Raw genomic sequence first — 10,583 nt, 5'->3', positions numbered from 1 at the left:
CACTGCGCCACCTAGCTGACCCAATTTTTTTTTTTTTTTTTTTAGGACACTGTTGATCTTTGAATATGAACAGCTCACAGCCTGGAATGACAGAATCATAACTAGAGATAGTGTTTGGGGATGAAGACTCCTTTGGAAATAGAAATAGATTAATTTGAATTTTAAAATATCTGCCATGTCCAGTACATTGTGTTGCTGAAGGATTTTACATAAACTCCACTTACTACATTTCTGATGTTTCTGAGTCAAATGGTCTTTGCTCACTCAAAAAATAAATGTCTATGTAATTGATTTTTTTTTTTAAGTCTATACTTTTTGAAGCTGCTGTTAATGTTGCTATGATGACAATGCTCCCAGGAAGGGGGAAAGGTGAAATAAAGGTTTCATTCCTCTCTCAATAGAATCACTTTTCTTTTTTAGGCCTAAATTTCATTGTCTGGATTTTGACTCACGAGGTATTTTTCCAGCTATATCACAGCAGTCTTCTCACATCTTTAAGTCTCCACCCCGGGGCCTCTTCCTCTAATTGGTGAGTTCCTTACCTCCATTTTAGAAAGTAACTCATTGCAGTCCTGCTCATTCCTTACCTGGCTCAGTTCTTAACTCGCAGAGCTACTTTCCCACTTTGCCCCTTCCTCACTGAAATCTAAGCTCCTTGACAACAGGGACTGTCTATGTTTTTGTATTTGTATTCCCATTGTTTAGTAAAGTGCCTGACACAGAGTATAAGCTCTTAAAAATGCTTTCATTATTCATCCATCTAGTGATTGGCTTCCTTTAAAGTCCACCTTCTGTAATTTTCTCTGACCAAACTAGTCTGTGTTTGTATTTCCAGCAATTCTTTGTTTTGTTTTTCAGGGGATACTTAGAAATGTTTTCCCTAACAGGTACTTGTATAACTATAAAGTTTATTATTGGATAATGTTTACCTCGTGGAGTTTATCCAAATGGTCCATTCCTTAAAGGTAAAAGACATAATTCAGCATAGTTGGTACATTTTTTTTTTGTCTAAGACATAAAGGACCATGACCTTCCTAGCTCCTTTGGTTTTGTGAGAAAATAATGGTGTTTTGGGGACTTAGAGCCCCCCCACACACACACACACACAGGAACTCTGGCTGGTTTTGCAGGACCAGCCCAGAGTCAGGAGAATTTCATAGGAAATGGAGATCAACCTCCCTAACTAACTAAAGGAAGTTAACTAATTTAAGACCACCTTCAAGTCATGTCAATCAATGGACTTGGATGTTACCAGCCAATTAACTTGGATCGAGGTGGAGTGACCCACTTCTACATGAGACAGGTTAAAAAACCCTGGAGAGAGGTCTCTCACTCTCTCTCTTGGCATGCTCTTCCCTCTCCCATGCTGCTCTCTCTTTCCCCTCTATCCTAGGTATGTAGGGCTTCTTAACTTTCTGGGCCATGTGCTCTATCTCTTTACTAATATTTAATATACTTTAATAAATGATTAATGCCCCCAAACTGGTACAGTAGCCTCTAATTTCTAAGTAACAGACATATTATAAATCCCAGCTAAATTCCCTAACACTTGGGACAATTATAGGGCACCACATAAGTTTTTATTCACCACAGTTTCAAATATCATTTCTATGCAGATAATTCCCAAATACACATATCTAGAACTCATCATTCTCCTGAGCTTCAAAGAGGAGAGGAGAGAGGAAAGAAGGGGAAGGTGAGGAGAAGGATGGGGAGGTCAAGAGAAACAAGGGGAGGGGAGGGGAAAAACCAGTACTCTGTATGTGTCTTGTATGTACCTCCTATTCCAGTGGTGCTGTGATTATGAATCATAGCACAATCTTTGAAGAATCAAAATTCAAAGTGACTCAAAGGACAAATGAGAGATGGTTCCCTAGTCGCTAGGACAGTCTTTAGGATAAACTATAAACTCTTCAGCTTGGCCTTTAAAGTCCTTCACAATCTGGCTCCAGCCTACCTTTCCAGGTTTTCATGGTACTCCTTTTCATGGCCAAGTGACCTATTCAACTTGACATTCCATCTTCTACCTCCATACATTTTGCACAAATTGTTGGGAAGTCATGCTAATGACTAGAATGTCTACCCTCTTTACCTCTGCCCCTCTATAATCTTCATGTAATGCTCAGCTCATGTGGTACCTTCTCCTCCTAAAAGCCTTTCCAGAACTCCTAATTATTACTCACAGAATACCACAAAGATGTAGAGAGAGCACCAAGAATCACATAATTCTTATATGATCCACAGATAATTTAACTCTTGCTACTCTGAACGAGATTTTTATCCAAAAAACAGAGTTATTATGCAAATAAAAGCACTGAGCCAAATTGCTATTGACATTCTTGCTGTCAATGGAATGAGAATTCACAAGGAAGTAGAAACTAAATGAAAAGTGAGCTCATAGATTCTTCTTAGAGAGGAGAAAAAAAGCCATGCACAGGATTCCTTTCAAGTAGTTTAAGGGTTGTCAGGTGACTTGTTCTACTTGCCTTTACAGGTGAGAATTAGGAGTTAAGATGGAAATTATAGAGAGGCAGCCTAAGGCTTGATGTAAGGAAAAACTTCTTAATGTAAGGGAGGAGGAGAATTTGGTTCCTCTCTCTCCCCAATTCAGTTGGTGTAGTCACAGGATATAATCACTGATGATGAGGTGTTAATTTGTTAACAAGGTGTTAACACACAAGGATCTCTTTACAAAGTGTGAATACCTTCCTATGATGGAATTAAAGGAAAGGTGGCCATAGAACAAATGAAAATTTGCCTCTTGGAGACATTTGACTGGCTAAGCCTGCCAGCAGTTTGAAGAGGCCAAGACTAAGAGTCAGTAATCTAAGAAACAGTTAGGTCCCTGTAAGAGAATTACCTTGAGAGTAATTCCTCCCTCTCTCATTAGCCAGGTATCTGGTATTAGAGCTACTCACCCCTAAGGAAACACCCTATGTAGCTGTTTCAGAGTGAGTTTGAGGCACATTTGAGGTACCAGGGATATAGATACACAGAGCAGCTATAAGCAGTTATGAACTCTGGCAGCAGAAAAGAGTGTTAGTTATGGACTCAAAGGAGCTCTCTCTGGGAATGAAGAGTCAAGTTGTGGAGAGGAACAGACCTGACCAGCAGAGACTCTGAACCTATGGGAGATCAGTATGAGGATTTCTCTGAAGAGTAAAGAAATCATGGCCCTGAAGTAGTATCCTGAGGACTCCATAGAAGAAAAAGGACATTGGGTCCTTGCAATACTGGAATTATGAATTGTCTTGGCCACATGTACTCTCTAATTGTATGCTTCTCTGTCATGATATAGTGTTTGAGCCTAGTCTTCCCAGTAGTAGTAGTAGTAGTAGTAGTAGTAGTAGTAGTAGTAGTAGTAGTAGTAGTAGTAGTAGTACTAGTTGTAACCCAGACCCACTAAATGTCTTAGAACCCATGAGAGTAGCAACCACTCACAAGGAAACAGATTTACAATGCAAGTGTGAATTGAGGAAGTGGCCCAGAAAGGATACTATATACTAACAATTATGTCTATTGAAAAGTGAAATGGGATGTTTCAGGAGGTAATGTTTCCACTGTTTCTAGAGGTCTTCAAAAGAAAGCTTGAAGAAATGCCTTTGAAGAGGAAAAATTCCAAGTCTAGCAGTATCTTCTCTATGCCCCTTAGCTGCATTGTGGTTCTGAAAAGATCATCACCAGGCTCCTTCACAATATTCACAGAATTTTTCTTAATCAGAAAGACTTAGGACATGGAAAAATGACTCTTCTGTGGGTAGGAACATGGTGCTAGGTTCTTCCCTCTTCATTCACCTTCATTATCAGCATTCACTCCCTGCTAAGATACTATTGTTGAGGCAGCTAGGTGGCATAGTGGATAAAGCACTGGCCCTGGATTCAGGAATACCTAAGTTCAAATCCAGCCTCAGACACTTGACACTTAACTAGCTCTGTGACCCTGGGCAAGTCACTTAACCCCAATTGCCCCGTTTAAAAAAAAAAAGATACTATTGTTGACCAATGAACTTGAGAGATACTCAGCAAAACTAGCACTTATTGATCAACAGCTTTGATCCAGAAGCAATGTGTTTAGGTGGATAAGGAGACAGGAATGTGTGCACTTGGATTCAAATCCTGCCCCCACACTTCCTGCCTGGGCAACCTTTTAGTATCCTAGGCAACTCTCATATAAGGTAAAGAAAAGGGGCTAATCTTCACTATAGAAGAAATTTCCTCATCTGGGAGTCCCCTGTACCACTGAAGTCATAGTACTGGTCCATATCTTATCAGTCAACAGCAATTGCCATCAGTAGTTTCTCTTCATACTTTTTTCCAATATCTTCCCTGACCAGCACCATGTTGACGATGTAGCTGCTTCTTTGAGATGTCTGAAATTATGTCTCTGTCCTAGATTCTTAGAGAGATACCTCAAAATGGATTTTCTTAAAGACTACTAAACTTCTTCCCCTGAATACATGTAACTGGGATTTGGCCCTATGCATTCCAAAATTGTCATGGAAACTTTGGGAAGCAAGGTAGGTAACTGCCTGCTGGTGGGGCAGTTAGGGTTAATGCTTTCTATGCTTAGGAAGTCCAGTCATTATCAGGGAGTTCTCACCATTTCTGGACTCACCTAACCCATTATGCAGCAGAATGAGTACACTCACTAGCCATCCCCAGCAAGGAAAAGCCTACCATTTTCACTGCTTCCCTGGTGTCCCTCATTGAACCTGATCATTGCACCCAACATAACTTTCCAGCATTGTCTAAAGTTCCTATTTAGCCATTCTGTGTTCCAGTTAAACTGGACTATTCCAAGCCTGATTCTCATCCTGTCTTCTTCCAAATCAGTGTATGTTAACACTCTCTTCTGTGGATTTCCCCTTCCCACATCTCAGAATCTGGAACTGGGAGGGACTTCAGAGGCCATCTAGTTAATCTATCCCCTCATTTTACAGTTGGAGAAATTGAGGTTGTGTCTTGTGCAAGGTCACACAGGTAAGTGACACCATCCTAATTACACCAAATGAAAAAGGCTTGTATGTTGCTATTATCTATCATCAGGGTTTTGATAGGTTCCTCCTCTTGAGGTTGAGCAATCTGAGGTAGACTTTTGGTTGGATTCTGTAGTCTGCCCATGGGAAGATGTCCTAGAATTGGACTTTGCTGCATTTTCTTAGCATTCAAACTGACTTACCATTCCCAAAATAATTTGGCATCCTTTTTTTTTTTCATTACCAAGACCAGTTAGATTACCAAGCCCCTGGAAGTATACTATATCCTGGCATGTTTCCTCCATTTTAATTTCATTCACTTCCTCAGGTTTTACTGGTCCTTTCTCTATCAGTCTTTATAATTGATTGCACACTAGAGTTACAAACTCAAAGACTCTTTCCCCTTTTGCTGAATAATATATTGAAGGAAATTGGCATATGCTTTCTGTGGTGTCTAGAGTTAAAAAGAGCTAAGTTCAAATCCTGCATCAGATACTTACTAGTTGTGTGACCCTGGAAAAATTACTTAACCCCTATTTGCCTCAGTTTCCTCAACTGTAAAATAAGGGTAACAATAGAACTTATCGCCCATGGTTTCTGTGAGGATCAAGTGAAATGATATTTGCAAAGCAATAAGCACAGTGTCTGACACACAGTAGATACAATATATTAAATGCAAGCTATAAAAATCATTTTGGCCATGTGATTTCAGATTTTGAAGCTTTCATACTTAACATGATTTAAAGTTCTATGCCTTTTAGAATTTCTAACAATCTATTTTATTTCTATTTTGGGTACCTGCCATTGTCATAAGGTTTTGTTTACATTTCTGATCTAAAAATCCCCTGATTTTCCCCTAAAGGGATATGGATCTTCCCCTGAAAAAAAATTCTAATCTAGTTCTGTGGTTCCAATAGAATGTAATATTATGTGATATAATGTGAAGTCAATTAAAATTTGTTGATATTTCTGTCATGCAATATGTAAATATTTCTGCCATTTCAAATGGCTTTTTATTCCAAGTTAATTCTAATAATTTATCTCATTCCCTCATTAACTAACATTTAAACTCTATTAAGTATGCTCTCATCATCTGTGATAGGCTTTACAATCAGGTTCCAATTACTTTCTAAAATCCTTATTCTACTAGTAATTTTAGAAGGATCCACATCCTCCTTAAGCAATTCATAGGAAACAGGCAGGGCTTTATGTTTATTCTCATATCTCTTAGAACTTCATATTTCCCTACATTTTTGATAGTATCTTATAAAATAACCTCAGTCTGTTTATCTTTTAAGTTATATGTTAAGCTCTTAACTGAAAGTTCTCTATGTGACTCTCTCTGCATTTCTAAGCACTAGTGTTCTAGCAATAAAATATCTATTTTGTTCACATTTATCCCCCATATTTAGGTACAATAAACCAATAGATATTAAATACTGAAAACATTCAATCAAAATTTTATCACAGAAATTGGCCTGTCTTATAAAAGAAAACACATGGGTAAACTTTGGGATTTTTTTGTTTTTTTTTCTTTTTTCTTTTCTTTTTTTAGTGAGGCAATTGTGGTTAAGTGACTTGCCCAGGGTCACACAGCTAGTAAGTGTTAAGTGTCTGAGGCCGGATTTGAACTCAGGTACTCCTGACTCCAGGGCCAGTGCTCTATCCACTGTAAACTTTGTTTTAAAAGAAAAATTTAAAACAATTTTTCATTTCCTCCAGGGGATCACCGTGATGCCAGCATATCTAATTTATCCCAAATCCCAAATCTCTCTAGTAGGTTCTTGTCATTACAAAGAGAACCCCACCCCACCTAACAACTCTTGGATAAGCCCTAAAAGTATAGTATAAGCACCATATGTGCATGCTACCCACACATTCTCTCTCTCTCTCTCTCTCTCTCTCTCTCTCTCTCTCTCTCTCTCTCTCTCTCTCTGTGTCTGTCTCTTTCTCTGTCTCTGTCTCTGTCTCCTCACTTACGGAACTTTTGCTTCCAGGTGGAATAGGGTGGGTGGAGTCTCAGAAGGGAAGGAGCCATGACCATCACATGTCTACATGTCTACAATTCACTATTAGGATTCTCTAGGCTTAGCCTTGGGAATGCAGGGGTAGGGGGGAAGTGAGATACACTCCTACTATTTGCCAGTGTATTTCCTGGGCTCCCACTGGTGTGTTTTCATTTCATACAAATCAGTCACAAAGACATTCATGACTATTAAACATAAACATTTACTAAAAAAGAAAGAAAAAACAAGAATAATCATAACATAACATTTATACAATAGAAGAAAAAAAGCAGGAATAATAATTGTCAACTCTATAAATTTGGGTTACACTCTTTCACCAAAGCATATAGTATCCATGTGAGGGGAATGGGCACAAATGTACATAAACATAGTGAGTAGTGAAACTCCAGTACCAAAGATCTCTGGAATTCAAGTTCTTAAGGGAACCATCTATACCACATGCCACCTCCTGGATGGGAATACTCCTTTTGTGACCTATCCACTCCCCTACTAGATGAAGCCATTTCTCTGATACTCTTGGGATGCAGACAGTTCTAAGATCTTTTACAGTGGTGTCAGATTAACATGGAATCAGATCCCTGCAAGCTGTATTTTTACTTAGAAAATCACAAATTAATATTATATTGCCTTGTTTTGATTTATTTATTTTGTTTGGGTTTTTTGGGGGGGGGTGAGGCAATTGGGGTTAAGTGACTTGCCCAGGGTCACATAGCTAGTAAGTGTCAAGTGTCTGAGACTAGATTTGAACTCAGATCCTCCTGAATCCAGGGCTGGTGCTTTATCCACTGCGCCACCTAGCTGCCCCAATTTATTTTGTTAAACACATTCCAGTTATGTTTTAATCTGGTTCCAGTTTGCACCTATGAGTTTTGCTGGCCACTTATGGCCTATAAGTCATGTTTTGCATTTTTTTTTTTTAGCAAAACAACTATGCTACCATCTTTTTCTTATTTTTTAATGTAATAAACATTTTTATTTATACAGTGGGGTTCCAATTTTTATTCCCTCCTTCCCTCCCTCTCCTCACCCCTCCCTGAGGTGGCAAACAATCAGATATGGGTTATACATGTACGATTACGTAAAACATTACCATATTTGTCATTTTGTGGAAGAAAACGATTAAAAGAATGAAAATGAAAAATAGCCTACTTCAGTCTGTGTTCCATCAATATCAGTTCTTTCTTTGGAGGTGAATAGCATGTTTCATCAGTAGTCCTTTGGGATTGTTTTGGATCATTGTATTGTTGAGAATAGTCAAGTCATTCACTGTTCTTCTTCAAACAATATTGCTGTTTCTGTGAACAATGTTCTCTTGATTCTGCTCACTTCACTATACAGCATTTCATACATGTCTTTCCATACCTTTCTAAAGTCATCCTCATCATTTCTTATGGCACAATAATATTCAATCACCATCATATACCACAGTTTGTTTTATGCTACCATCTTTAAGTGACAAGAATTTGCCTTAGACTATAAGGAATTCTTCCCCCTCCAGACAAAGGGTACAACAGAGGGCAAAGCAGTCAAGCCCCTAAGGGATTTTGCCTCTATCAAGTTATAGATGGTATTAAGGAGCAAGGCAGACAAGCCCTAAACAGATCTTCAAATCACAGAAGATTCTGGCCTCCAATCAAAGCATCTCCCTGAGTAGCTGCAGAGCCTGTTTGTCTTAAGTCAGCTCTCTAGCAGTAGATGATTCTAAAGATTAAGACAGACAAGTGAAGCCAACTTCTCTTCACTTAAAGCCAAAGATTTTCCCTTCCTCCAGTTATTTCCCAGAATTAGAATTATTCCCTGATTAGTCTCCAGAAGCAAAGTTTGTCTTTTCCACTCTCAACTCAGCAGGGGAAAGGGTAGTAGTGATTGGGGGGTAGGGTGGGGAAGGGATAGTGTAGGCTCTAAGGTGTCTAATATCAGTCCAGTTGTTCTTCTTTTCTTCTGCCTTGGCCTCTGCTCTTCTTGTTCTTTTTTCTGTGCTTCTGTTTTCTGACTGTGGCTTCTCTTGTCTCATCTTCTCAGTTGGTTTCTACTCCCCAGCTGGCTTCTAGTCCTCTCAGTTAGCTTCTACTTACTCTCCCACTTTGAAGCAGTGCCTCCTGGTGTCAAGTGACTCATTTCTACCTTATGATGAGATGCCTAGCATCCACATTTCTTTCAGATATGACATAAATAGTATACAATAGTCCCAATGCCCAAAATAATTCACCAAAGCAGAGTTTCCTTTCAATAGATACTGAAATCCTAAAAACAGTCACATTCAAATTAGTTGCTGTGAAACAATGTATTTTAGCTATCTTTACATTAGCTCATATTCTTGCCAATGTAAAGAATTAATCATTATTTGAAGTTTTTATGCCTCAGCACGCACTGGCCTGGGGCTCTGCAAACCGCATGGTGCTCCACCCATTGGTTGTAGCCATTGCCAGGGCTCTGGCACTTCACGTCATCACAACTCCTACATGGGCCTGGCAAAATTATAATGATTGGAAGCCTAGTGAGGGCAGTCATGTGACTGTCAGAGTGGCCATCCCATTGGCTGGGGCTGTGTGGGGTGTTTCTAGGTTTGGGGGAGGAGAATTGGACATTCTAGGTGGAAGCTGGAAAGTGACAGGTGTTCTGCTGCGTATTTTCAGCTGTTTCCTGGGCGGTGGTATTTTTCCAGGTATTATAATTTCCCTTTCCCCATTTTATTTCCTTTCCCTTGATCCTACTGATCCTGTTTGTGTTGGTTTTTTTTTAAAGTTCATTCTTGTTAAAATAAATCTTGTTCTGTTTTGAGGGAGGCTGCCAGTTTCCTTCCTTGCCCCAATATTGCGGGGAGTCCCCACACCTCTGAGATATGCATTCAAATAGGTCTTCTCAGTACATTTATCTGAGAAGTTTCTCAAGTTGCTTTTCTCACATAAATGTCCTTTTTCAGTTTCTTTCAGCAAATGAAATATCTACATAAGAAAAGGGTAGTACCTCTCACCTAGAAGAAGGGAGAGTAGGGGGAAGGGAGCAGGGTTGAAGCCATAAGAAATGATGTACATGGGGAATACAGAGAATCATGGAAATATCTATATGAACTGATGCAGAAGAAGGTAAGCAAGAAAACAATATACACAGCATCTATAATGTTATAAAGAACAATGATACCTGCAAATCAAAAGTAAATGTAACAAAATTATAAAGATAAATCAGGATTCAAATGAAGAGATATGAAAAGACACCCCCATTCTATCCCTTTGTGGAGGTGGGAGTGTCACAGATGTTATACATGACATGCATTCAGTTGTGCTGATTTTTTTCTTTTCCAGAAAATACTATTTGTCATATGGGATGGTTCTTGGGGAGCAGGAGGAGGACAGATACATGGGACACTATGGTGATGTAAGAAAAAGAAAATATCAATAAAAATTTTATCTAAACAAAGAAAGAAAGATAAGGGGAGGATCTAGAATAGACTGGGGGATTTCTGACTACCTGATACCCCTTGACATAATTTGAAGCCATGTCATAGTGATAATTTGTTACTCAAAACTTGTAAAGTTATTGATACAAATCAAATTAGCCCGTGTAAATTGTGATATTTTCC

The sequence above is a fragment of the Dromiciops gliroides genome, chromosome 1 (genome assembly GCF_019393635.1).
Source record: "Dromiciops gliroides isolate mDroGli1 chromosome 1, mDroGli1.pri, whole genome shotgun sequence".
Taxonomy (NCBI): Eukaryota; Metazoa; Chordata; class Mammalia; order Microbiotheria; family Microbiotheriidae; genus Dromiciops; species Dromiciops gliroides.
This window is presented reverse-complemented; position numbering follows the sequence as displayed.